Source organism: Frieseomelitta varia, unplaced genomic scaffold, assembly GCF_011392965.1.
Source record: "Frieseomelitta varia isolate USP_RPSP 00005682 unplaced genomic scaffold, Fvar_1.2 scaffold_281, whole genome shotgun sequence".
NCBI lineage: Eukaryota > Metazoa > Arthropoda > Insecta > Hymenoptera > Apidae > Frieseomelitta > Frieseomelitta varia.
Window position 1 is genome coordinate 476,729 of NW_025110014.1, and position 26,586 is coordinate 503,314.

General features: G+C 38.6%; 1 protein-coding gene across 1 annotated transcript in view; it reads left to right on the top strand.

Annotated features, from left to right (window-relative positions):
• The window catches only part of LOC122529266 (UPF0489 protein C5orf22 homolog), a 558,593-nt gene that overhangs the window by 127,117 nt on the left and 404,890 nt on the right, over positions 1-26,586 (top strand). The gene's annotated exons all lie outside the window — the stretch shown is intronic.

A 26,586-nucleotide genomic window follows, 5' to 3' on the forward strand; every position in this document is an offset into this window, starting at 1 on the left:
AAAAAAAAAAAAAAAAAAAAAAAAAAACAAAAAAAAAGGACTTTATAACGTTCATTTATGTCTATAAAATATTTAACAAAAAAATGATAAATTGGTCACTTTTTACCACTTTGGTAGTTCTAGTGTTGAAACAATTTCAACATAGCGGGAGATAAATTACGCTAAAAAATTCCTGAAACGCGTCCACGTTCCCCAAGACGCACGAAGGATTCTCCTCCAGACACCTTGCGCGGTGAAGTTCATTGAATTGAAAAAGCTCGTCAGCGTTCGTCCTCAACGTCGACAACAATGAGATAGAGGCGCGATAAGACAAGAAGCAAAGGCAGACATTAAAATTCCCCGACGGCGAATTTACGCATGCACGTAGCCGAAAAGCGACAAAAAGTTTCATAAATATTATACCGGGCCGTGTGGCCCGATGTCCCCTCTTAGATAAAAGCGAGGCATATATAAAAAAAAAGAAGGAACGGTATACATCGGTCCTATTAAAAGCGCATAAAAATCCCAAGGCGCTGCAGGGCCGCGTAACGAGGCGAATGGGAGACGATGCCTGGAAAGAGCGTGTCTTTCATTTTTTTTTTTCCACGATTCGCAGCGAGGTTCGGTGCACGGGGTTGCACGTGGCGCCTCGTTAAGGGGTTAACCTACGACGTGCTACCGTGTAGAAGCGTGGAATGCGGATCGTTCACAAGCAGCAGCTGCGACAGCACTTTACCACGATACCAAGCGATACTTTTTCTTTTCCCTCTTCTTTATTCTTCTCCGCTCCGTTTCTTCCTCTTCTCTTCTTTTCTCTTTCTCTCTTTCTTTCTTTCTGTAAGAAGCAGACGGTGGTTTTCGCGCGTAAAAATGCGCAAGATCAAGCGGCCAGAAGACGACTCGAACGGCGAACGGTTTCTCAACGTTATCGTCCGGTAATATCGAATGCTAATTCACCTCGGCGTTACACATATACGGGCGACTCCCGTGCGTCATCCAGGTGCAGTTTCTCCGTTAATGCGCCGCCGAATAACTGTCGATGGAAAGTGGAAGGCAAATACGGAACAGTTGGAAATACCCGGCTATTATTAACGCTACTTCTCTCAATTATTCATTTATTCGTTAATAACTTTATTTGGCCAGGAGCCAGTGTGCCTGTGCTTGGATGGAGTTTAGTACTTGATCAATTTATTCACGCCGATTACCACTTATTCGTTGTTCGATCGAGTATTTAACGGGACGCATTGAGTGCATCAATTCCGTTGTCGGAAGAATCTTTCGTTAATGAATCTGAAACGAAAAGTAAGCAACGGCAGATTTAGACGGAGTTGTATCTAAAAATTTTCTTGCTTCGTGTTTCTAGAATTTTTATAGAAAGATACGGTCGCCTGAAAGAATGAAATGGATCAAAATATATGTGTAGAAGTAGTTTTATATCGTATTAACATTAAGATGTAAACAACAGCAGGTGTCGTTAAAATTATAAGAGCAGATTACAATTGAAATTCCAACACGCATCAGGGTCGGACACGCGCGTGTCACAAGAGTTTCACCCCCCCCCCCCCCCCCCCCCAAAAAAAAATTCACTTTGGAAACTACCTGAACAACTGTCACACCTTATAACGTAACAGCAGCGGACTCGTGACAGTATATCACGAGAACGTGCAAGACTCGCTTATCATAATCATCTCTCCTCACCCTGTCAAGCGAGCACGGAGATCGCGCACGGCTACCACGTAGATCCCAATCTCGATCGATGCCCGACACCTGCACGGTCTCCAAAAATTCTACATTGTCCGTTCACGGGGCATCGATACCTCCGCCGAACTATTCCAACTTCCGGGCAACTGGTTGACGTTGACACGGGCTACTCATCCGGCGACTAGAATCGCTTAATAACAGCGGCGTATCAAGAGGGGGACGAGTACGAACAATCGGTGTGTATCTTGGCTCGAGATCTTCGTTCACACAGCCGGCGATCAAATATTTATAGTTATCTGTCCCTTATAAGGGGGGCAAGCTTCTTCTTTTTTTCTTTTCTTTTCGTTTTGGTCTTTTTCTTTTCTTTTTTTTTTTTTTATCTCGCGCCTCACGTACGGAAGAGACACACGCGGAAGGTCGACTCTCCTCCGTGAATAGAGTACGATAGGTATCGTCGGTTTCGACGTAATTAAAGCAACAAATTCCCGCGTCCGGTGATCGGTCTTCCTGATGAATCGCCACAGGTGCGTGTGTCCTTTTTCTCGGCTGCGCGGCTATCGGCGCAAGAGTAATTGCCAGCCGAAAGTTTTTCTACCAACGAGTTGCAAAATTGTGATTGATCGATACGACGACAGCGGCGGTTGATGCCTTATTTACAACGAATGATATTTAACAATCGGCAGACCAGCTATTTTCTTGCACAGTTACAAAGACCGTGCACGTCTGGAAATGGTACATCTAGGGATAAATTTTTTTTTGGTTAAAACCTGTAACTCGCACGGAGAGAAATCGAATCTTTTTGTCAACTCTGATCGTCTGTCATAATTGACTTGTCTGATCGAGGATATGATTCGTGATTGTTTGTTAAACGGCGACGATCCAATTAACGCCTCGATTCGCGATTCTCGATTCTTGCTCGTCGGAGCATACCAAAGACTAAGACCTAACGAGCAACTCGCGACCGATTCCTATTTGGAGAAGATCGAGTGCTTGTTCCATGGTGGTGCGCGGCTGCTTGGTTTCTGTCGTTTTTGTCGATGGAGGAGGTTCGAGTGGAAGAAGTTCGTTTCGAAAGACCTGTTCCGTTAATGGCGGCGAGGTAAAGGCGATTTCGAAACTTTTTAATTGGATTCGTTGGAAGATTTGCGAGGTAACGAAGATACGTGCGAGTGATCTATCCTCGATACTGTTTACCCTTTAGAAATTCCTTAGTTTTCAGTACCTAATGTATCGTGAAATAGCGAAAGATTGTTTAAATATTATGTAAAAGGATTGTCTAAAATATTATACAAAAAGCATTGTCTAAAATATTTATCTTTGTTACTGGGGATAATCTGGGTTTGATAAAAGACGCTCGTAATAAATAATAATTGTTTTTTCTTTTTTGAGATTCATCTTTTATTAATAATTTTATTGAAATTACATATACTCACATATACTGTCTTCATTTAGAATTTACTTTCTTGTAATTCATGTATAAAAATAATTATTTAAAGCTATTGTCTCGTTGTAATACGTATTATAACAATAAACCAAACGAATCTGATTAATAAATCCTCCAAGGAGATGCGAGACGCGTTAATTTCACGTTCCAAAGAACGCACGATTGCATTAAAAATAAAGAAAAATAAAAAATAAAAACAGAATGAAAACAAAGGTCGGGAACAGAAAATATTCCGAGTAAAGCCGCCGCTAAAGGATCCAGAAGAAAAACAAAAAAAAAAAAAGAAACATTTATCGATGACACGAAAAATAGTCGGAGAGTTTCCATCTAGAAAATGAACGGTGCTTAGGTTTTTACGGACGATTGAACAGCGATCGTCGCAGATGATCCATGAAACCCTCAACCGATTCCGGCTCTCCTCGCGGTTGTCAGCTTTCAATTGTACCCCCGTGCATCTGGAGTGCTCTCCGCTCTTTGTCGTCGATTTTCTTAGTCTGTTATTAAAGCGGTCATTTCCGCTCGACACCAGCGCAGAAATTATCAACGCGGCGAGTTTCATCGATCGTATCGATTAACGTAATCGCTGCAAGATTGGAGATCGAAGGACAACGATCGTGCGAGTATATTACGTTAGGTAGGAAGCCAAGGTTGGATGAAAACCTGTGGCCAGCAATTTGACCTGGCGAAACCGATCGACAGGGTCGTATTAGCAAACTCCGGCAACGTCGATTTTATCTACGACGAAACGGATGATTTCTATTGAAGAAAAAAAAAAAAAAAAAAAAAAAAAAGATCGTTCCCACTCCCATCGCGATCGGTTCTTTGCAGATGTTCACGTTCTCCCGCGATCACGCGGAAGAAGCAGTGTTGACAGGCTACACGATAACTTACGTTGGCGACACGATTAAGAATTGCAATCAAGATGGTTCAGTTTGCTCTACCATGAGATCCTTGCATCGAGATTAACTTTCTTGACGCGTGTACAGGACGATTCCAAACGGGTGTTGCGAATTTTATGATACAGGAGTTCGAATTGAGGATCGGTCGTTGGGAGTCGTCTTGCAGAGTAGCGTCTAATAATATTTTTTTTCTTTGTTCTAGAAGTCAGTTTTTAATTACTAAAAAAACTCGTATTAGTACTGAGAGGACAAATGGGAGCTTTGACAAAAATCTTTGCTAAAGCACTGACTATAATATTTAAAGGGTTAAATAAATTAATTTCATTGAAGCTCCACTTTTCCAAGGATTATATTGCGATTGATATTTTATCAATTAATTTCTACTAAGTTACATATCGTAAAGTGTTAATTTTAAATGATCTCATAAACAAAATATGACTTCGCGAATGATTCAATTTAAATATTCAGAATTCAATTAAACATCGGGATACAATAAACACATAAATATTTAGAAAAGAATATCTTTCAATTTTCAATTAATTAAACTGTTGCAATTTATTAATTTGGGGCAGTGGAATATTTGTTCTTAGGGTTTTACTTTTAATATCGTCTGAATTGAATTTCTGACTTTATAGACACGTGTTTACTGTCCACTAGCTTTATTCTTTCTAGAACTTTCTTCGTTGTACATACCGTATAATATATTATGTACAAAAAGTAAGTCATCTACATACATATAAAACTCTCACACTTTGACACGCTTAACATGTACGTGTATAGGTTGACAGTTACACTACAACAGAAACAATTAATCAATCGCTCTACTGTGTCGAAGCAATGTTCGAAACAATATTCTGTTCACCTACTTCTTTCGCGAAAATTCTTTCCAAAAACTTTCTGTGCAATTAACATTCACTTATCTCGAGGACACAAAGATAACCGTATGCCTGTTCATTTCCTTTCGTTTTTTCTCTTTTGCAGATTTAGTATGCGCGATATACTTGTAAACAACGCTGGTTCGGAATCACCCTGTACATACGTACGCAAGCGTGTTTGAAATATGCGTGCGCGTTGACACGAAGCGGCTTCGCGAACAGGAAGGAGGATAATGACAGTGCTCGTGTCCGCTCCGAGCACGGGCAGTCACGGTTTTCGAAAAAAACATTTTGTTGGCGGAGAAAACGATCGTGCGGCAATACACACGCGCGGCCTCAGGTGCCCCCATAATGAGTGGTCCTCCGCGACACGCCGTAAATTTCCAATGTCGATGCACGATGCACCTGGTTGCCGAGGCAATCTTAACGAGATCGTTTTCGACGTTTCTTTCATTTCGCCTCGTGAAACCCTTGTTATTATCGGCTTCCTCGCGCGTCGCGTTTATTCACGTCGTAATCTCGAATCACGTAGGAATTATCGCGGAATCGTTTTATGAATTCTTCGTTAGCGCTCTTCGCGTGTCACAGTGGTCGAATTCTTCCTTTTCCGTTTTGTTCGTCTGCGAGATGGAGAGTAACGGGATATCGGAATTTATTTATTTATTTATTCATTTTTCACGGGTAAAGAACCACCCGCTAGTACAAAAAGTGAATACAATTATAAAAAAAATTTTAAATGAAATGAGGTGTGAGACTAAGTGAAAAATTATATGGAGATACTAAGAAATGAATGATTAAACAACGTGCAGTATTACCGTTAATGAATATACGGTTGTATGGGTTATAGAAGCCATAATATGTGTAATCGATGGTGTTCAATTGTTCGATTGTTATTTTCATGAATTTTTGCGTGAAATTCTTGCTCCGCAGTTGTGCTCGATTTTGGCATGCAATTTTCTTGAATCACGGGGGAGAATGGAGTGAAAGATTCTTTTCTCGAAATTAGGCGCAAATTGGAATTTTTGTTTCCTAGTATTTGATGTTCAATTCCAACTGTATGATGGAATTGTGCAGCTCGAGGAATAACTCGGGGATTCTCCTTTTAATTTGTTTCGCGAGGTGTGCTCAACTTTCGAGGATAAAACACAACAATACCCAAACTCCATACCCGCTAATTATGCTCAACGCAATTCATTCTGCGGAGAGATCTCTCCTCAAACACGCTCTCCGAGTAAACATCCATTCGAACCGGTAATTAACCCAGAAACTCGCCAAAAGCTGCAGCTCCTTATAAAGTATAAAAATATATTCACAGGTCGTATTTGTCTCTCACGAATAAAGTCATTAGCCAAGCAGATTTTGGCCGAGGCTTGAAATTCACCGTCGATAATTACTATCTACGTGTTCTTCTTTCTTTTTTTCTTTTTTCTTCCTTCGTGCCGCAGGAAACAGGTCGGTGCTTCCAGAATTCGTCGATCGAAACGAACCTTCCTCGCGGAGGTCAGGGGTCGATCATTAAATTGTTAATCTTTCATTTAAACGTCGAAATTATAGCGTGCGGCCGAGTGTTGCGCGCGGAATGCATAATTCGACGAAATTGCGCCACCCACGGTTAACAATCTTAACGTCATAATTCAAGGAAGGGGAGTCGTCTGGCTCGTGAACGTTGTATTTTTGATATTCCATGCGAGAGTTTAATTGCGTGATTACTCTTAATCTGACGTGCTCTTTCCTCCCCTCTCGCGAGTCTTCCTTGTCCCGGCATTTTTACGGAAGCCGAATTGCAAGATTTATCGATTATCAGTTAAATTAATAGTTTCCTGCTGAATTGGTTTTTAGAGCGTAGACGAGAAGTAGAAATTAGTGGGGAGTTAATTGAAGATCACAAGAAAGAAAGAATTTTCATGGCTATTAATCAAATCTGAAAGAAAATTTGTACGAAGACATTACTTTTAAAAGTAATCTTGCAAAGATACACATATAAGTACATATATTTAATTATAAAGTCGTATGGAAATTTATTTTATCAAATATACACACTATATTTATTCCAATGAATTTTTAGTAACAAAACCAAGAGAATATAAAAAATTAGAAACTTCTCGTCTGCAATAAAAAATAATGATAATCTACAAAATTATCGAAATCTACCGAAATTCTTCGAGAAATGATTCAAAAATACCAATTCTATTTTTTAAATTACCTATGGACCACGATGCAAAGTATTTTCCTTAAAGATCGTTCCAGAAAGACTTTGTAAAAAGGCGTGACGATGCAGTCACCCGGTTATTTCCGCTGTCCGAGCGTTGCACCTTATTCGGTGAACACATATCTTTTTTTCTCGTATAACTGACACCGAAGTCTGCCTATCGGAGTGATGTTTCCTTGATTATAGCCGGCCGCCACTGTGGGCCACCGCGAAAGATAAATCGTTTGCAATCGAAACTGAGGCGGCCACGGCGGTCGTGATCATCACTTGAAATATCCAGTCTGCTGATTGCAATCCCCATTATCTCCAGCTATGTCTGACAAGGCTACGTTACGCGCGCTATTTTTTTATCCCACTGAATGCAGCTACTGCACATCTCGTTCCGATTGGCTGAAATTAGTCTCTTTCTTTTCGACTCGATTCGAGATGATTTGGATATTTGTCATTTGTGGTTTTCGATATGGTTAAAAGATCGGTATCGATCCTCGTCGTGTGATGGGATGCGCAGGTAAAAAAGTTCGTAGAAAATTTTCGTAGAAATTATTATCATCGTTCACTTGTAAGTAAAATCTTTTCGTGGTATATTCACTTCACACACATACGTTCGTTATATCGACAATCTATTTTTCTCCAGTTTCACAAATTTCAAAAATTCGACGTTATATAAAGATCCCACAACACTTTATGAATATAGTATATGCGTTATCAACGAAAGAAAAAATATATTCCACGAGCCTTCTTTTTTACACCTCGTAGTTATATGATGATGAATACATTTTCGAAACGTCTTTTGACGTTTTCGATAGACATGTGTATTTTGTACGGCTCGTCGCGCTTGGTTAGTATTTTTTTCGCGATTCCAAAACGAAACATGTACTCGATGGTTATCTTCGACTTTTGTAGGATTGGCTCAGGTTTCGTTGCTCGTGTGTGTTGCGACGAGCCTCAGCATGGTACGTAATTTATCAACAGCGACGATCTTGCGGTCAAACGTACGTAAACGTAAGAAAGTATTAATCATAAACCGCGATCAGATATTCGCTCCTGGTGCCTCCGACTCGCGGAGTGTTGACGTGCAATCTTTGCACACATACACGGCCTAATCGTTTCAACGGTACATAACACACTGTAAACCTGTCGCGAGATGCGTGTATATTATGCGCGCGTGAATTTAATAGAACGAAAAATTGACCGTACCGGGATGTGAAATTGATTGATCCTTCGATAAGGTTTGCGTTTATTTTTCGAGCGATTCGTTTCTGTGCTTTGAGCAATCGGGTTCGTTCTTTTGCTTTCGTCGTGTATGCGCGTGATTTATGTACGAGGCAAAATCGATACACGCACAAATGATTATATTTGGATTATAAATGATTAATATACGTATACAGCGATTAAAAATTACTCGACGCCTGTAGACAGATATAGAAAGTATTGACACGCTGAACGACAAATAGTCGATAGTTTGTATTTTGAATTTTTATAATTTCGTGAAAGACGATCGTACAGAAAATTTGAAGGGAGGAGAAAGACGTCATAAAGAGGAGACTTTAAGAACGTGGTGAACGTAGGTAAAAACAAATTTTTCAATTCGTCCGCAAAGAATGAATTTGTAAGATTTTCGAGAGAAAAAGTATCTTTAGTTTTGAACGTAAAAATTCTCTTTATAATTAAATTCTAAGGAGTGGTCTTAAAGATTAAAGTTTCCCTTTTTACGACAATCCCTTAAAATTTGTTGTACGATTTTTTTGTTACAAAATTACAAGAGATTATTAACTATCGATATTATTTCATTGAGTATACAAATACTTTCTACATTCACTGTATTTTAAATTCTGGATGCTTTTGCGAATTTCTTATGATTTTTATTAGTTTACCTATTCTAGTTTTATCAGTTTTATTAGTTATATCGAAAAGTTCAAAAGTATGTAAATACTAAATAAGAAATAAATAAATCTACAACTCTTATATTAGTACATACATATCTACGAATATATTCTCGGCAAAAATTTAATTGATCCAACTCTCCCGTATCCCTTGATTAGGCTTTATATTTATCAGTATCTCCTTCTCTTATAAACCCTCAAAAACTTTCACACAGATCTCTTTCAAAATAAATCAAAACTCTGTAACTTTATTTTTATGTTTTTATTTTAACTTCTTTTTTCATCATTGCCAATATTACTTTCGGCCCCTCTACCAAGAGTACGCATACCACAGATTGGGTATAACCGCTAAGTTCAATCGAGCCTTAATTAAAATTTTTATCGTAATATACGATACTATACGACAACAATAACATAAAAAAAAAAAAAGAAAATAGATAATCTAATATCGAAATGTCAATAAATCGTGGTCGATCGCGTACACGGTTGCCTCGTATCGTTTCACCGCGTTCAGATGTTCAGCGTGGGAGTGGAGGCACTGCTCTGCGCGTTCCACTTGCGTATCCCCCGGTAAAGCCAAACGCTTATTAACTCGATAGGCGAACGTGTGCCTCTAATGATCCACGGACGAGCAAATAGGAGGCACACGCTTCACCGGTCTCTCACCACTTCCCACGATTTTCCTTCGCTTTTACAAACGATTCAACCTTGCCCTCCTCCTGTCGTTCACTCGTGATCGCGCGTGGGTTTCACCACCTTCTCCCCGTCCACCGATCGATCTTATCGCGCGGAATCATTTTCGTTTTGTTAGAACACGTTTGTTTGGGAGTGGTTGTCGTGCGGCACTAAATCTTGCTGGGTTTTAACTCAGAGATCGTTAATTTAATTGAACCTAACCAGCTTGCTCGTTGTGGAAATTGCGAATTAACGAACGAGTGGTATTCTGGTTTTCTGTTTTAGGTTTAGTCGGTAATGGGAGTCAGGTTTGAATGATGAGTCCGAGAGGCTTTTGGCTCGTACTTGTTTGTTGTCTGTTTGTTTTGTGATGGAAGTTGTTGGAGACAGTGGTGGGGTTGTTTGATTGGAAGATATAAAAGGTTAGTCGGTTGTAGCGAAGGAGTGGTATGATTTTCTATTTTAGATTCGCGGTAATGGGGATTAGGTTTGGACGGTGGGTTGGAGAACGTTTGACTCTTGTATGTACTCGCCGCCTGTTGTTCATGTCAGATTGAAATGGTTTGGCATTTGTTTGATTTCAGATGTAAAAGGTTAGTTTTAAGGCGAAGTTTGTTTGAATAATTAAATCTGTACTAGAATGTTTAGTCTCGTTTACAAGAGATTGATGTGATTTGTAAATGTATAGGTAGCTGTACCAAACATCTTGTAATATTTGCGTGTATTTTTAAATTTGTTTCAAATTCGATCAATACAATCGTGATGTGCAGTTGATTCTCATTGTAGTGTTGATACAACATTTTATAGATCCACGACAGATTCGTGAAAATGTTTGAAAACTGCATATGCAATCCTCGAACGATCGTATTAATTAATAACAATCCTGGAAAACTGATCGGTGTCTCACGTCACCGTGAGAGAGGCAACCGGATCGCCGGATCGATATTTGATGAATCTGACATTTCCCTCGGAGGCGATCGAACATGGCGGCAAAGGATTAAACAAGGCATTTGTAATCCAAGTAACGTCGACCGGAGGGAAAGTCCTGGTTTGGTGGAATCCTCGTAACAGCGACACGGTAGCCATCCTCCTTAACTTGAATCACGTCCGCGTGCACGCGACTCACCAAGTCCTGTCGTCGTTCGCAACAAGCAGCTCCTTAGCCGAGCATAATGGCGCAATAAATTACGCCACTTTGTGAACGCAGTTAGAGCCACTATTATACGCCAGTGCCATAACTAGCCGGAAGAGAGAAAAATGATCGTGTATTAACGCCGCGTCTGGTAAAAATGGCCGCCTCGATGCGCCGTATTTTCGATTCCATCGACATTGTAACTGCGTTGCTCGCGGACACGTTATCGAGAGCGTTTTGCTTTTACGATCGATGAATCATAATTAAACGACACTCGGAATTCTGTATTTTTATTATCGCATGTTTTGATCGTAAGTTTCTCAGTTTAGTGAAAGAACGGATGGATGTTGATTGCTGTTACTGGTTTTAGAAGCATCGAGACATTTCGCGATGAAATATTTTCAATAGGTTCGCGCAGCTGTGTTTATGGCTGTATTATGCCATGATACTTATGTGACAGTGGGGAGAGTTTATTGTCGAATCGTGTGCGCGTTATTTCAGGGAAACATTGTATATTGTATGTAGGTGGAATAAACTGCATGGGAAATAATAACGAATGAATATTGATGATTACTTGACCAAATTCATCCTCTGAATGCCTTATTCAAGAATAGTATAATATTATACAACGTGAAGAATGAAACAGTCTCTGGAAAATGTTTTTGTACTCCAAAAATACGAATCTGCGATACTTTTCTAACGGCGATCGCAAACAATATGACTTGTCAAGACTTGATCGATTTGAATGAAATCTCAGAAATTAAAATCTCACGTTCGCGAGGAAGCAAAGGGTCGAACTTGGTGCTTTCGTCCTCTATATTCGTCTGACTCCAATTTCGTTTCAACTCTTTCGTTTCAACCACTCCACTCCTAATTAGCAATTAGCGAAAAATCATAGTCGAGACGGGTAGCTGCCAGTTCGTTGAAGCCAAACCACCTCTTCCAGCGAAAGCAATCCGAAGAAGAAGAAGAAGAAGTCCTTGGGTGGATACAAATAATGGCGCGACATATTACGCCATTTTGTAAAAGAGGGGGCCTTGAAGAGCGCGAACTCGTAATGCAACGGTGGGTTGCCTCCTCTCTCTCTCTCTCTCTCTTTCTCTCTCGCTTTTCTTCGTTGTGTCTATGTTCCCCGTGTATGTTCGCCGTGTGGGTGCGACGGGTAATGTCGTAAATGGGTTGAGCCGGGCTGAAGGTACTGCGGCTGGGATAAGCATCGATGCATTAGAGAAGATGACTTCATTCGCGCCCATGCACCTATAGTAGCTGCGGCTTTCTTCGCGGTAAGTGGCCGCAAGAATGATAATGATAATGAGAATGACGAGGACGATGATGGCCACCGTTTCGCCGCTATTATTTCACCGTGGATACGTGTTTAACTTGCCGCGAGTTTCGCTACGCACCGAGAACACGCGTCTGCTGTTTCATGGGATGTAAGCGATCGTTGATCGTCTTCAAACTCTTTCACGACAATACTCGTCGTTGCATGGTTGGCTTTGTTACTGATTTTTTTGCTCCTGAGTTCTCGTTGGCTACGTCGACACTTTGCTCGCACTGCCAAGTAGAATAAGATTGTGACGTTTCGATGTAAAATTTAATCAATCGAATTTCGGATCTCTTTTTGCGTGTATCTTTGTTTTTTGGATACTCTCAGCGTCGATCGAAGCGAAAAAATTATGATTTTCTATTCCGGGTATATCGAATAAACTTTCTCGGTTCTTAATTTTGGCCCTTGCCAAGTTATTTATTATGGGAATTGTTCATTTTAAATGTCCTGTTTTTGAATATCTTCAATTCTTGCTATTCATCACTCTGAATATTTGTTAACTCTATACGTGTCTAACTCTGAAGAGAACTTTTTAACTATTTATTAATTTTTAAATTCTTCATCCTTTCGGATTTTGCATATATTTACATTCACGTTCGTTACATATATTCTTTGTATTATTTCGAATTTCATAATAATTTTTAGTTTTAATAATTATTAAGTAGATAAAGTATTGGAAATTTCAGTAAGAGAATTGAAATTCAATATGCAGAGTTCCTTAATGTTCAAATTGAAAACAGATTGCAGTTGGATCACGATTATTTGTTTGAAACAGTCGGGAGTATCGCGAGTAGAAACGGCTGTACGGAATATTCCGCATAGCCAGGAGGCCCAAGGCCTGACAAAAGGAATATCAGTATTCTCTTAGCAAATTACAGTTGTATTCTTTCCAGAGACCACATCAATAGCCCATTGTTTTAAGTTATCTAGATAATAGTACTCCATTGTTGATAAATTGCTCTATTGCTTACAATACTGCTTACATCGCACTACCTTCCATACACTGTCGTTACTCGAGTTTTTCCACTTTTTCACTTACGAATTCTCCTTAAAAATTTCGAATCAATTACCATATAGAAAATGTGTGCGTTCACCTTACAATTACTCAACGATACCATCTTGCACTGACATAAACGTATCGTGAAAGTAATTTCTAGTATACAGTTTAAAAATAATTTCGGAATATATATACAATGAAAACATTATCCTCAATAAAATATTTCCGAGCGTAGATGTCACATTTTGTTGTGAATAGTTAATCTGAATAACTGACAGTTATTATTTATTTAATAACTTTTCATTGAACGTGAAAGGCATGTAAATTTCACATAATTTTAATTTTTTTTCTTAGTATTAAAAAATAGAGGACAAGCGGAACTACGGAAGTAAAAAAATTATTATTTATTTGATAGCAGAAGTAAAGAAGTTATTATTTATTTAATAGCTTTTCATTGGACGTGAAAGGCGTGTAAATTTCACATAATTTTAATTTTTTTTCTTAGTATTGAAAAAATAAGGGACAAGCGGAACTACAGAAGTAAAAAAATTATTATTTATTTGATAGCAGAAGTAAAGAAGTTATTATTTATTTAATAGCTTTTCATTGGATGTGAAAGGCGTGTAAATTTCACATAATTTTCATTTTTTTTCTTAGTATTGAAAAAATAAGGGACAAGCGGAACTACGGAAGTAAAAAAATTATTATTTATTTAATAGCAGAAGTAAAGAAGTTATTATTTATTTAATAGCTTTTCATTGGACGTGAAAGGCGTGTAAATTTTACATAATTTTAATTTTTTTTCTTAGTATTGAAAAAATAAGGGACAAGCGGAACTACAGAAGTAAAAAAATTATTATTTATTTGATAGCAGAAGTAAAGAAGTTATTATTTATTTAATAGCTTTTCATTGGACGTGAAAGGCATGTAAATTTCATATAATTTTAATTTTTTTTCTTAGTATTAAAAAATAGAAGACAAGCGGAATTACAGAAGTAAACAAATTACTATACCGAATGGAAATTAGAAATCTGAGGTTCGAGGTTTGAACAACTGATCGAAACATTTAAACGGTCCCCGGTCCCAAGAGAGAATCATTCTCTTTCAAGGGACATTCGTAATCGCGAAACGTTGTCCGTTAATTTAACCTCTCCAACTTAATTCACTCGGCGAAACACGTTTCAGTGGCGTAATTACGTCTGGACAATGGCGGGCCAGCGAGAACACACCGCGTTTGCACGTGTTGCTCGCGAAATCGCGACAAAAGCCAGCCTGGCGCGATAATTAACGCTATATTCAACGTGCACACCTGCACGGAAACAATAACCCGACGAGCCTGTCATTTCCCTCTTGCCGCGGAAGTCGCCTCGCGTTTTATACGATTTTCTCGTGAGTTCGCCGACGTCGATCAATTCTTCGACATCGAAGGTGTCAGCCTCGTCGTCGACGACTTTTTCGGTCGATCCAGTGCCCATTCGACCGTGTCGAGATGCGTATCGTTCGTCGATGGGATACGCATTACCATGATTACAGTTGCGCGATGTTGGCTGAGTAATCGGCAGCTAGTTGGCCAGACGAGCCATCAAGGGTGAACCGAATGAACATTCATATTCTTGCATCCTGCCATCGAAAGGATTACGCATCGCGCTTTTTTCTATCTTCGTTCTGCTTGTCCGCAAAAAAAGAAAGAGATAGATAGAGAGAGAGAGAAAGTGGCGGATATGTAGAAAAAGGGGAGAGCGCAGGGGTAGAAACGGAGGAACGAAGGGCGCAGACGAGCCAATCCGGAGGAAGCAGTTTGTACGGGGCGCAAGGTTCGAGGGTAGGGAACAAGGGGGGACAAAGTGGAGTCTGACGTACAGAGGAGAGAGGTGTCGATGAGAGACGAGGTAATTAGAAAGGCGCGGAAACGGGCGGGGGTGTTTATTGTTTTTTCGACAAAACTCGCCGGCGACGCGTGACACGGTCGTCGGAACGCGAATAAGAGACGAGCGACGAGCCGGCGGTAATTCACGTGACAATCGATGCTCGTTCGCGCGTCACGTAGCGTAGCTTCATGGTCGACGAACACCAGACAAAGTGCCTCGCCGAAAACAAGCGAATTTCGACTTCGTTCCGAGACGTAGATTGCCCGCCATTTTGATCTCGAACGTGCAAACTTGCAAATGGCCACGTCGTCGATGATCGTGATTGAGATAGGGTGCTCGAATTCTCTGGGGGCCGAGAGGGGATTGCGATTTTATTGTTTCGTGGATTGTTGTCGATTGCTGCGAAATAAAATTTACGGTTTTAAATTTATTTTGCGGTTGTATTTTGGTTATGAAATAAAGAGTCGAAAATTTTCATGGGGTTACGTATTTTGGTGTCGTAGAAAAATAAAGGAAATTATTTTTATAAAACTAAAATTTTATGTAACATTTTCATTTTATATAAAATTCTATTTCATTGAAAAGACAATATGCACATCTTGTTATATATTATTTAAGTAATAATTGCTGAAAACTTTATCTAAATATCTTGTAAGCATGTAGATAACTGTTTCTCCAAAACAGGTCGCCATCTACGGTACCAAATATTATATTTCCCTTAAGTGTTATCCGAAATAAATTTTTTTAATATTACGTAAAATTGTACGAAAGACATTGGTACTTATCGAAGTTGACTTTTTGCTGGCATAAATGGCATAATAACAACTGATTGATTTTCGATGTAAGTTTTCAATTTTTCTTGTTAATAAAAAAAAAAAGAAAGAGAGAAGAAACGCACGAATCAAAAATTGGCTCCTCTAATAAAATGTGCCAATAGAATTTGGAAAAATCGATTTTTCGACCTCATCGAAAGTATGTGACCCCTGCTAATCAAGACTAAACGAAGAGTACGCATCACCTGTTCCGAAAATGTTAGAAAATATTTATTTCGAGAATTTTAATGATCGACGGGAGAACCAGTGCGAGATAACAGTGGTTGAAGACATTCGGATTAATTATTTCGCGATCCACGTCGCGATCCTTCCTTTCTAAACGTGGAACGCGTCGGCGTGAAACACTGTACCGGCGCGTTTAATTGCTTGATACGCAAACGACGCGACGATTTTTCGTCTCGTTAAACCTGTTGGCGATTCGCGCGACGTGTTAAATAGCTGTAACCAGGCTATATATTTATATGCACGCGCGGCGCTGCGCGTTTAATTAATCGCCATTGATTAATTCGTTGCTCTCGCGTTGCGTTTCCGTTTCACCGCGGAATGTAATGACCATTGACCCTTACGATATCTTGGCGTTTCGCTGTTTCTCCTCTTTTTCGTTTAGTTTATAATTTACAGCGTGTTCGTTCGTTCGAGTCCCTAGTTGCACGCGCCATTAGGTGGATAGGCAAGATGGTTCGAGTAATAGAGATTTATAGACTCCCCGTCTCGGTAAATAATTTTCTCAGCTCTGCTGGAGGATTTCTAATAACCGGCGAAATATAAAACTACGTTCAATAAATTGTACATTGGCTGTTTCGTTTTTGCCCTATGGTCGCTTATTAGCACCGGCGTAATATGTTCTGCGATTGGTCGCTGCACGGAGGAGGCTATTGGGAAATACAGTTAGGTTGTAATTGAATGAAATAAATATATTGCCGAGAGAAACAGAGAGAGAGAGAAAGAGAGAAAGAGAGAGAAATAGTGGAATTAATTCTATTTCTGAGAAGAGAATAAAGTAGCCAAGAAAGTTTCATCGAAAAAATTAGAATTTACCAACTCTGGTTGTTCGTAGTAATCTAAATTCTATTAACTTTCTGAAATTAATTTCAGTAACGAATTGTATCGTTTTATACTCGTAGGATATTATTCTACGTTCGAGAAGAGAATACGTAGATAAATTGACGAACTGAGTAAATTAGAAATTTTAGTTCATTGTTTAATATTAGCAACATTTCTCTTCGAGTCCCGGTCGATTCTTAATTCTTCCCCTTCTCGGGGAAGATCGACGACAGCCGATAAACCAGCACAGGAGAGATAGACACGCAATTCGCCATGTCTCTTTCATTGTTGCTCGTTTTTTCCCCAGCGATTGCCGCCTGCGTTACAAATTGTTTCACGCTTCTATTACTGTTTCAAGATACGTCTGCCGATAGAGGCCAACTGAGAGACTGTAGGATAAAGGCCTGCTTTTTATAATTCAGCGCAAACCTGGCTTTCGGCTTGGATACGCGCGACGCGTTGTTAAGCAGCTCCTCGCGCGTTTACGCATCTCTAAATGCTCATTAGCTCTTCGGTGGCCGACAAGCTGCAACGCTAGCTGTTTACGCTAGCTTCATTTTCTTTCGCTTCAGTATTTTATGCTCTTTATGAATCCCTTCGATGATCATTCGAAGCATCTTCTCTCTTCTTTTTTTCTTCCTTCATAACCTTTTCTATTTATAACGTACAGCAGTTTAATTAAAAATTTAAATCACTTTAATTTTTCCTTATATTCTCGATTAATTATGGATACGGCGTTCTTTGTCGTTATGTTAAACTTGCACTTACGACGTAATCTTCTTGCTTTATGTTTTTAATTATAACATCTTTGTGTCTGTGTAATTGCACATTATTTTTTTTATTTTCGTGCATTATTCAAATCGCGATAATGCAAGGAGACTTAAGGAGTTTGCATTCACCACGAAATGAAACGAAATATACAGGGAATTAGATTTCTCTACAAGATGCTATCGGCAATATATCTCAATTAAAACTCAATTAGCTAATTCTTCCAGGGTAACAAGGATCTAATAACTCGGGAACCGAGATTGCGAAATTTAGACAAGGAGCCACGAGCCATTTAGCGAAACAGCCATCGGTATTTTCTTGAACGAAGCACGATTCATTATAATTACAAATTTGGCGTTGCAATATATATATAACCTTCTTACAAACTTCTCGTGTAAATACCTTCACGTAGATATTTAAATCACATCTTGGATGTAATTACGATAATGGAAATTCCTTGAATTTTCAACGACGAGACGATTAAATTTTTTTTTCAAGGAGATTAAAGGAGATTCTTCTCAGAGAAATTAAATTCCAAGGAATAAAAAAAGAACAGGTTGCGAAGAGTCGTTCAAGTCTCTAGAAATTAGAAAACTGGTGATGTCGATCGCTCTGCCAACATTAGAACTATCGACGATTAAAGCACAAAAGAGACATTAAAGTCAAAAAAAAAAAAACAAAAGTGGAACTTTATAATACACTGGACTACACAAGCTTTTATTTGCATATTTTACGAAAAGTATAACTCTTTAAAAACACGCTATTTTACGTCTGTAAAAAATAAAAATTATAGTTCCAGATTAATTAGTTAATTATAATTCTATAAATTGATAGTTCCAGTGTTAATTTCTCTGATATGTGCTCGTTTCATAGTCAAGCCGCATAGTATCGGCAGTAACGATGAAGAAGTCAATTCTTCGGTTCCACGGAATGAGGCGTAATTTCTCGTAATTACACAGGACAATGGTCCGGTAGTGTTATTTCCCTGTAACTGTTTCAAGTCTCTATCCGCGGTTCTTGTTCCCCGCGTTGATCGCCTCTTATGCGTATCTCGCTTGCAATTAAGCGTTCGTTGTCTTGCCACCACCGTACATTTCCATATTTTCTTTCCCATTGCGTGCCACTGTTCCGAGAAAAGGGCGTCGCGCGGTCGATCCATGGGATCGGGCGCAGAGAGGCCGCGAACGAAACCGCCTCGCGGGTCGTTTCTTGTTTGCGCGTTTAATGAGCTATCACGATGGCCGCCAGGGACTCGCGGAATAAATTAGTCCGTGCTCGATGCTCGTCGAACGGTTTCTGCCGCGCGTTCAACCGCTCTTAGATCACCTTTCAGATAGCTGAACCGTCCCGCTAGTCGTGCGTTTCGCGCCCCCGTAAAAACCACTCTCTGACGCTGATCTCTCGCTTCCTCTCCCGAGGGTGGATTCGATAGACAGAGCGGACCTCCGACGAGGTTGTTCTCTCTTGGTACTTGAATTAACACTAGAACGAAATGTATAATTTACATTATACATTTATATACGGTAAAGATCGCGAGTCATTTTTTGTTTGTGTATTTTACGAAAAGTAGTCGAGTTAGAAATTAACAGGTTCTTTTCTATAAAAATATTTCGCTTACACGGAAACTTATACGTTTAAAAAAAGTATCTGTTTTTGTGTGGAATTTTTATAGAAAGAAATGTTACGCTAAGGTATACTTTTGAATAGTGTTCTGATAGAAGAGATGTTTCGGTATCTGTATGATAAAAGTTCCAAGGAAAAGGTTCTCTCTTGATACTTGAATTAATTTTTATTGATATAAAAGCGTATAATTTATATTGTACAGTAAAGATACTTGTGCTTGTATATTTTATGAAAAGTCGGTTTTTTTTTAGTCTTTAAAAAAATTCCGTTTACACTTAAAACTTATCTGTTTCTATAGAATCTTTATAGATAGATAAGTGTCACATTCAGGAACACTATTAATAAAGTAATAAAAGTCTATTATCATACAAGTTGTTTTAGAATATTTAATTAAAAGTCAATTTTGATATTTGAGTATTATTCATTGGGTAGCATTCAGTATTTGCTACAAATATTGAAAAGTGTTTTGATATTGATGTTTTGACAAATTGCCTGTCTCTTCGACAGAAGAATTTTTATTTCTTATGTATCTTATAAGTTCCATCCTGCCTGGCACTTATATTTATCTGTTCTCGTCGGGATATTTGTAATATAGCTTTTTCGATGGACCGTAAGATTAAAAAATTGTGAAGAAAATTTAGGAATTGGTAGTTTCAGTGTTAAGATGAATGTTTTTCATTGCTTGGATATTCTTTTCAAATTACAATAGGATTACCTTTCGCTAATTAGACGTCATACATACTGTCCACCTGTAACATGAAATCATCTGACATTTAAGAGTCGACAATTTCACGCACAAAACATCGAAAACAGAATGCGAAGTCATCCACGGTGCGGATAAACAAGACGATAGAAAGGATCGTGCATTAATTTAATCATCCACCGTTTCGCTATACCAATCTCACTGTGAAATCCTATAAAGCTATGAAATTCATAAAATTCCCCCACGAGTCATATAACCTGCGTACGAAGCGCTTAACACTTTATTTCCCAACGTGCCGAGACATTCGCGTTCCGTGATTCCACAATCGATAAGATAATCCATAATATCCGACGTTTCTCTCGCCGCTTCAATTACAGCGTGTTGACTCGTGTAACGAGCCTTGTTAGATCAAACGATCGTCTCGCCGAAAGAAACGAAGAAAAACAGGAAGATGGAAAAAAGAAAATACGAGAAGCGCGGGATTAAGAAGAGAAACAGGATCGCGAGCGTTAAGGTCTTTCATTAAACGACTAGTTACGCGTATTATGGGTGCGTGCAATTAACGTTCATTAGACAGGAGGAGAGGTCTCCGAGAGAGAATGCGTGGAATTACGTTAACGAAGAAGAAACGAAGGGATCAGGGAAACAGTAAATAAAATATAAAGAGGTCGGAGTAAATTGTTCGCTGGAACGTATCCTCGGGAATGCTGAAATCTCTTTACCTCTGCCAAGAAACCCTTAACCACGTAGCAGCGGATTATCGCGCGCGTACACACTTTCTTCGATCATTCTCCTCTTCCCTCTTCGTACCTTCGTCGAACGGTGTAGATCCTTTAATCGCCATACGTTGTCGTTTTTCCCCCCTCTCGTTCCTTCGGGGAACTTGCCGGGGTTGTTCCTCGAATCGTTCGTTTCCGTATAACAGAAACACTGTTCCCGGAAAGGGAAGAAAATGAGGCATCGTGTCACCCTATTTTTGCAACATTGTTGTTGGGGAATGTTTGTCATATTGCGAAGAATTTGAGGATTTATAAGTTGAGAAACAGAAAGTCGGTGAAACGTAATCGAGAACGCGTGTTCAGAGGGGGTAGAGGAAATCTAAATTGGATATTGAGGAACATTATGTCATAATTGTTATTTCATTTCGTTTTATTTCTTTCATTCAAGAGTGTGACGTAAGGTCAAAGTAATGAAATTCCATTCCAAAAACTTATATAACTGTTCAACAAATATTTGTTATTCAGAGAACGAGTATCATTGGACTCCATGAAGCATGTCTCGCTTTATTTTTTGCACATTGTTGTTGGAGATACGAGGATGTAATTGATTTTGAAATGCTTGTCACGTAACGAAGAATTCGAAGATTATAATTCTCGATTTCTCTTCGAACTTAAGAAACTGTTTAACGTTACGATTTGACGGAAAGTAATCGAAAAAACATATTGAGAGGGATTTGAAATATTATCCTTGTCAAAAGCAAATTTTTATTAAATTTAAAATCTAAATTCGATATTGTAGAAGAAATCTTTCAAACTTGGCTTCTTATGTTGTAATTATTACTTCGTTCTACTTGTTTCTTTCATCTAATAGTTTAATGTGAGATCGAAGCAATGAAATTTCATTCCAAAAACTTATATAACTGTTCAACAAATATTTGCTATTCAGAGAACGAGTATCATTGGACTCCATGAAGCATGTCTCGCTTTATTTTTTGCACATTGTTGTTGGAGATATGAGGATGTAATTGATTTTGAAATCCTTGTCACGTAACGAAGAATTCGAAGATTATAATACGATTTCTCTTCGAACTTAAGAAACTGTTTAACGTTACGATTTGATGGAAAGTAATCGAAAAAACATATTGAGAGGGATTTGAAAGATTATCCTTGTCAAAAGCAAATTTTTATTAAATTTAAAATCTAAATTCGATATTGAAGAAGAAATCTTTCAAATTTGGCTTCTTATGTCGTAATTATTACTTCGTTCTACTTGTTTCTTTCATCTAATAGTTTAATGTGCGATCGAAGCAATGAAATTCCATTCCAAAAACTTATATAACTATTCAACAAATATTTGTTATTCAGAGAACGAGTATCATTGGACTCCATGAAGCATGTCTCGCTTTATTTTTTGCACATTGTTGTTGGAGATACGAGGATGTAATTGATTTTGAAATGCTTGTCACGTAACGAAGAATTCGAAGATTATAATACGATTTCTCTTCGAACTTAAAAAACTGTTTAATGTTACGATTTGACGGAAAATAATCGAAAAAACATATTCAGAGGGATTTGAAAGATTATCTTTGTCAAAAACAAATTTTTATTAAATTTAAAATCTAAATTCGATATTGTAGAAGAAATCTTTCAAATTTGGCTTCTTATGTCGTAATTATTACTTCGTTCTACTTGTTTCTTTCATCTAATAGTTTAATGTGAGATCGAAGCAATGAAATTCCATTCCAAAAATGTTAACAAATTGTTCAACAAACGTTCAAAGAACAAGTATCATTAGATTCCACGAAGCATGGTGGAACACGTTCACTCAAGGAGCAGATATATTTCTTCTCCTTATTGCTCTTCATTAAATCTAACCTTTATCAAAGGTTGTGAGCGTCGCATAGCGCTTCCTTTATGAGCATAACCTTTCGATCGTCGATCATTCAAAAGAGGAGATACTCGAGAGATACTTTAATGGATAAGAGGTTCTGCAAAGAGTGTAAGGAGCAGACGGAAACGGATGGAGAAGGTTCTCACCTTCTCGCGGAGTTTCTGCGTTATCACACTCCATTTAGGTCACTTCGTAGCGGCGGCTGGTTTCGCACGGCCACTCGACGAGCATACGGAAGTTGCGTTTTACTTTCCTCTATCGCGGCTCACACGTGAGAACAGTTCGCTGGCCATTTAAGTGGCTTTTTCTTCCTCCTCGGTTTCTCGATAATTCGCGTTTTATTACACGCGGTAAATCAATTAAACTTTTACAACGACGATAGTACTGTCGTGTCCATTTATACGGAGACTTTTTATTTTTTTTCTCTCTTCTTTAAACGACACGTACAGTACAGCAAATGAATTCAGAAATAGCGTTTGAAGTGATAATATTCTTGAATAACATTCTGAGTTTTTTTCTTTCTTCTGCAACAAGTTTTTTCTTCTACCCTTCAAATTTTTCTTGCCGCGTTTAAATGTTTATTCCGTTGCGATTGTAGGAGAAATTAAATCAGAATCGGAGATTAATGGTTACGATGCTTTTATATTACAATATTAAAATACAAGATATATTAAATATGTAATACAATATACAAAATATATTACAATATATATTAAAATATTCCATTAGTAGCCTTTTCTTTATCTTCTATTTATCAACTGTACCATATTTCAATTGTACTTCTTCATACTTAATGCCCCTTTCGCAATGCTCAGTACACAAGACGCGTCGTCCTTGTCGAATGATCCGCAGGATGTTGCCACAGGTGGAAGAAGATGTCACCGTTGGGCCTTAAGGTTCGCGAGAGAGTCTCGATGGATTCCAGCGTTTGTTCGTCATGCAGGAATGATGTAAACTAGAATTCCAGCGTGTAGTTTATGGCTCGATACACAGCTTCGCGACATTAGCTTGGAAGCACGACATCATCGAGGAAAAAGCATGGTCGTGGAAGGGGAGGGAAAGAAATGAATCGCGTGGACGTTGTTAATTACTGACATTTCGCAGTCGTGGAACGCAAAACATGATCCTACGTTCGCGGGGGAGGAATAACGACAGCTCGATTAGGATAGCGTAATCGGAGAAGATGGAAATCGCTGGAAATTGGCGCCAAATGACATTTGAGAGAGATATCACCAGGGAGAACGGTATCCATTTATCGTTGTTTCATCTGCGTGTATTCTATTTTGAAAAGATTTATGTACTGCTCGAACGAATCAATTGGTCGAGACCTCGTGCAACAGAGGAGATTGGATGAATTTACACCGCGGTAAAAGTATGTACAAGACATGATTCACGACTTTGCGTTGCGAAATTAATATAGAGAGAAAGAGACAGATGGTTATGCAATATCGGCTCGCTGCGATACTCTGTTACCGCGGATTGGAATAAGATTTTACATAGATAGCGACGCGAACTTTAAACAAGTTCGAAAGTTTTTGGTTTCAAATCGAATTCAAGTTTCGGACGAGGCACGCAGGACGACCGATTGATTTGAATACAGTGTCAGCGGAGAATGTAAAGTCCCATCCGTTATATAAATTCAAATTTAAATTCGAAATTAAATTTTCGAAGTTAAATCTCGATTCAAATTTAAATTGATTGATAGCGCTCGACGCTAACACGTTGAATACGAAATTTCGAATTTAAATTTACCATTTGCCATTCGAATCTCGTCTTAAATTAAAACTATAACATTCGACGCTGTCTTTTTTTTTTTTTTTTTTGTTCCTTAAGTGATGCTATTTCAGTCCCCTGGGATTTGTGGGTCCCTATAACCTGCATTAAACATAAATAAATCTGGTGTAGTTTGATGATTGAGTTCTTTGTTGACTAGTGGGACCGTTGGTTGTATCTTTGCAGGAGAAAATTTTCAAAAAACCTGCTGTCTAATTGTGACGTTAAATTTAAACGATTCTAAAATTTGTTCAGTTCTTTCTTTTTTTTGCCGGCAAATTGAGAATAAACGATCTCAAAATTTTACGTTTTGATTCGTATTTCTTTCGCCGAATATCGGAATATCTCGAGAAAATTGTTCTCCTCGCGTTTAACGAAAACACTTCGCTTTATCTTCCACGCAGCAACACTTAAGGTTTTCAAGGTAATCGACGGTCTTTACCCCGCATCTCGTCACGGTCTATTAAGGGTGCGTTACGTTTCCCAACTCGCGAGTCGTATTTGCGAGTCGTCCGCGTAACACGTAACACGTTATATTTATTCTGAAAGGGGGGGAAGCTATTTCAGAAACTGTTTGAAAATATTTACGTACATTTACCGGTAGAGAAGGCTGAAATCCACTCGCCAACAATGACTGTCTAAAGCGATTTGACTTGCTAATACGCCGCTAGTTTTGAAACTGTAATAAATTTACGACACGGTAAATTGACGCGTTATTACTCTGGATCATAATCGTCAGTGGAACATTCTGCCGGCTGTATTAATAATATCGAGAAATCGTGCGTAATGCAGATTCGTGCAACGTACTGACTTTTCGTATATATATTCCTGTCTTCGACTCGCGAGAAAGTCATCACGAGCTAAAATCCCGTTTCGATGATTTTATCGACAGGGAGCAGCGTAGGATATTCGTGCATTTACAAAAAAGTATAGAAATAGATAGGATGCATACAGAAATAATAGAAACACATGTCTGAAATATCCACGCACGGCAGTTGCAATGTTTAGCGAGTGAAACGATCTTCCGTTCCCTTAGTTGCGTTCACAAGGATTCGAATTTGCACAAATAATCTGTAAATTGTTCTCACGATCTGTTTCTTGTATTTTCAGATCTTATTTTCCATATCTCTTTTATTCTGATAGTATTTTCTCCTGAAGAATCGTTACAAGCATCGTTACGTTGCGTCAGATGCTTCGATTTCTTGAAATTTTATAAAATTTTGTAAATTGCAGAAGTCAAACGAGTAGTAAAAATTTTCGTATGAAAGAAATAGATTAGTTTGCGCAAGTTTGACCAAACGTGCGGAGAAACAAATACAGTTTGCTAAGATGCAAATTTGCAATGCTGCTTTGACTTCTTGTTCGTGAGATTACGGATTCGAGACGATCAGTAACGCAAGATTGATGATCGAGACGGGTGTGGTTCCTGCACGTGCATAACCGGCACGCGAAATCGTCGGTACCTGCAAAAGCGAGCGAGCACGTGGGCTGTGACAAACGAGCCTCGGAATTGGGAGCCATGGATAGCGAAGCTCGATCGCGTGCGAGGGCTGGATTATGCACGGTATCGACTGTAAATCCGTTCGAATCGTTGGGTAAATCATTGTGCCGCGAGCTTTACGCTTTTGCGTATAAACAAGCCTTTATTGCTGCAATAAATGCTCTGCGACTCTGTCTTCCGGCGAAGGCGACTGTTCCGCGAGCAGTTAATCTTTTACGGCATTTCTAAAGTTCAGAAACGGTAAAACTTGTTCCGGTACGGTACAAACGATGATATACGATCACGTGGTTATTTGTTGTTTATTTCTTATTTACTTCCTGACGGTTAATATTAACCTCAGTTTATTGATCAGTTGTTGTATTCGTAATTGGTTTTTGATGGTTAAATGATGAGTGACAATGCCGATACTTTAATAATTAAATATCGATACTATTTTGGAAAGAAATTTGACAAAAGTAATTTAAAATATGAAGTATTCGTATTATGGCACGTCGCACAGAGTGACACGAAGGACAAGAAATAACAGACACTATATTTTTCATTTATATTCATAGCTTGTAGTATCTAGTGAATGCATTAAAATACGTTATGCGAAAAATGTCAAATGTTTGCTACAATTAAGGAAAACATACACTAACAATATGTATGTTTTAATCAGAGACTGAAAACCGAAATATTTTGAGGTTTAGGTATTATACCGGTAAACTGAAACCGAAATATTGTAGGTTTAGGTATTATACCG